Here is a 3,758-nt window from a genome sequence, read left to right as displayed (position 1 = left end):
ACACTCTTCACAATAGTCACATATATTGTATAACATAATGGTGTGACTCTAACCAAGCAAGTGAAAGTGAAGTTCTGAATGACAAGAACTTCAAGCCTCTGAAAAAAGAAATACCATCCAGTGGGAAAAAAGACAGCATTTTCAACATATGGTGCTGATTCAACTGGCAGTCAGCATGTAGAAGAATGCAAATTGATCCATTCTTTTTTTTTTTTACTGGTTATTTTATTTATTTACATTTCAAATGTTATCCCCTTTCCCAGTTTCCCCTCTATCCCCTCTCCCTCCCCCTGCCTCTATGAGGGTGCTCCCCCACCAGCCCTCCCACTCCTGCCTCAGCACTCTAGCACTCCCCTACCCTTGGTCATTGAGTCTCCACAGGGCAAAGGGGTCCCCTCCCAGTGATGCCCAATAAGGCAATCCTGTACGACATATCAAGGTGGAACCATAGGTGGCCCCCATGTGTACTCTTTGGTTGGTGGCTTAGTTCCTCGTAGCTTTGGGGAGAGGTGTTTAGTGGGTTTATAATGTTGTTTCTTCCCATGAGGTTGCAAACCCCTTCAGTGCTTACAATCCTTACCCTAACTTCTCCATTGTGGTCTCTGCTCTCAGTCCAATATTTGGCTTCGTACATCCACATCTGTATTGGTCAGGCTCTGGCAGAGCCTCTCAGGGGACAGCTATACCCAGATCCTGTCAATAAGTGCTTCTTGGCATTAGCAAAAATCTCTGGGTTTAGTGTTTGTAGATGGGAAGGATCCCTAGGTGAGGCAGTCTCTGGATGGCCTTCCCTTCAGTCTCTGTTCCATTCTTTGTCCCTACATTTCTTTGGTGTGATCTTTTTTCTTGAGTTTAATATGGTCTGTGAGTTATGTCGTGGGTATTCCAAGCTTCTGTTTGACTAATATTCACTTATGAGTGAGTACATACCATTTGTGACTGGGTTACCTCACTCAGGATAATATTTTCAATTTCTATCCATTAGCCTGCAAATTTCATGAAGTCATTGTTTTTAATAGCTGAGTAGCATTCCATTGTGTAAATGAGCCACATTTTCTGTGTCTATTCTTCTATTAAGGGACATCTGGGTTGTTTCCAGCTTCTGACTATTATAAATAAGGCTTCTATGAACATAGTGGAGTATGTGTCCTTATTACATCTTGGAGCATCTTCTGGATATATGCCCAGGAGTGGTATAGCTGAGTATTCAGGTAGATCTATGTCCAATTTTCTGAGGAACCACCAGATTGATTTCCAGAGAGGTTGTACCAGCTTGCAATCCCACTAGCAATGGAGGAGTGTTCCTCTTTCTCCACATCCTCACCAGTATCAGCTGTCACCTGCATTTTTTATCTTAGCCATTTTGATTGGTGTGAGGTGGAATCTCAGGGTTGTTTTGATTTGCATTTCCCTGATGACTAAGGATGTTGAACATTTCTTTAAGTGCTTCTCAGCCATTAGAGATTCTCCTCAGTTGAGAATTCTCTGTTTAACTCTGTACCCCATTTTTTAAATAGAGTTATTTGGTTCTCTGGAGTCTAACTTCTTGAGTTCTTTGATTACTTTGAATGTTAGCCCTCTATTGTATATAGGGTTGGTAAAGATCTTTTTCCAGTTGGTAAGTTGCCATTTTGTTCTATTGACAGTGTCCTTCACTGTACAGAAGCTTTGCAATTTTATGAGGCCTATTTGTCAATTCTTGATCTTAGATCATAACCCATTGGTGTTCTGTTCAGGAAATTTTTCCCTGTGCCAATGTGTCCAAGCTTCTTTCCCACTTTCTCTATTAGATTCATTTTATCTTGTTTTATGTGGTGTTCCTTGATCAACTTGGACTTGAGCTTTGTACAAGGAGACAAGAATGGGTCAATTTGCAGACTCATGGAGAGCTAGAAATGATAACTAAATAGTCCTTGAAGTTTTGTATAGATAAACCCAGTCAATATTTGTGCCCTTCCCTCAGCCTTGAGCAGGCTAAATAGACCTGAAGTGTTTGTCACAGTTGGTCTTCTACCAACCTAAGTGGAGTCTTCCACCTTGCCACACCTGCAATTTCCTACAGGAGCAGACAGGCTGCTGAGCTTGCTTTGCAACATAATCCAGCTGAAACAAAGGATGGTGTTGTGGGCTCTCCCTATATAAACTTTGAGCCTTGATCAGAAACTTTGTCTTGGCTTCATCCTTCTCTGGATTCCTGCCCGTCCTCCCATCCCCATCCTTTTTCATTTCCAGCCCTCCTTTCAGGTGCCCATTTCAATCATGGCTGCTGGACAGCTACAAATATTTTATCTCCTGTCTTTGCACCTGTGGTGTATAGCCTTAGCTCCTTCTCTATGACCTTCTGTTAAACCCCTTGGGATGTGCTTTAGATTTGAGATGTCTGTTATCTCAGAAGCAATTAGATTTAATATGCCAATTCTGTTATAAAAGGGGAGTGAACATCTTTATCTGTCATCACCATTCCGAAGCGGTGGTGACTGGCATTGCTGGTTGTTTCTGCAGAATAAACGTGCTTTGTTCTTGTGTACTATCTGAATCTGGGGTCTGCCTTCAGCAATTCTAGAATCTAGCTTCACACTTCTTCCCTGGATATGCCACTGTTATATTAAGACTTCAAGTGTTCTGCCATTCATCAATAGAGTTCTGATAAATTAGCCTAACTCAAAGAAAACACTCCACTATATGATCACAAGTTCAAGATTTTACGTTTCCTTTGGTTGTCTTTTAACCATACACATAAGGTGTTTCCCATGCTAAAGCTGTATGATCAACTATCATATTCACAAGCTCAAATTTTTATGTTTCTTTTTATTGTCCTTTAAATATAAACTTAAAAATGTTTCTCATTCTGCTAAATTTATGTACACTCATTCTTCTGGATAGAGGGGAAAGCCCCTCTTGCCCCTTCTGCTCCACAAAAGGTTTTTGTCTTCCCTAAGCTCAACTTAAAGACTGTTCATGCTGTTAACAAATTTATCTCTTCTGTAAACTTACAAAGATTCTTCTAAGCCTCAGGAAACTCACTCAGATCCACCTCTTGTGGACCAAATCTGGGTAAGTACCCCTGTCAATTACTACCCTAAACCCCTCAACCTGTTGCATAATCCAGAGAGTGGGATTTCTCCCCACACACACACAACCGTTCCCTCCCTGCAACCACTAAGACCTAAGAGTTTCAAATGTACATCCAAGAAAACTCTTTTCTTCCTAAATGTATTTAACTTTATTTTTCTGCCTCTAATATGTATATGTATTTCAGCATCTTGCCAAGTCCAAGTATTTACCTAAAATCTACATCCAGGACAGCTCCAGAGAAGCAGCCCACAGATGATCTGGTCTGCTCGCACCAACACTTCTATTGGGCCTGTACCTTCCTACCCACAGATGGTTCCACAGACCCTAAACAGCAATGAAACAGCCAGCCCTCTCAGGACTTAACCTCGATCCCAATTTTCTTAGGCCCCCCAAGGACAAAACCATCACCCCAAAGTCAGCAGGAAGAAGCTAAAGATCACAACAACCCTATTCCTGCTTCATTATTACCTCTTCCTAGTTTCTCATTTTTTTAATTAAACCAAAATGGAGGAATGTTAGCATTTCCTCGAGGCTCTGCCCAACAGTTACCTAGCAACAGCCAGATAAAACAGCCAAGCTCTTGCTATAAAAGGAATGCTCTCGCATGCTCTCGCTCTCTCTCTCTCTCCATCCCTCCCTCCCTCCCTCTCTCTCCCTCTCTTCCTCCTCCTCCTCCTCCTCCT

The sequence above is a fragment of the Mus caroli genome, chromosome 7 (genome assembly GCF_900094665.2).
Source record: "Mus caroli chromosome 7, CAROLI_EIJ_v1.1, whole genome shotgun sequence".
NCBI lineage: Eukaryota > Metazoa > Chordata > Mammalia > Rodentia > Muridae > Mus > Mus caroli.
This window is presented reverse-complemented; position numbering follows the sequence as displayed.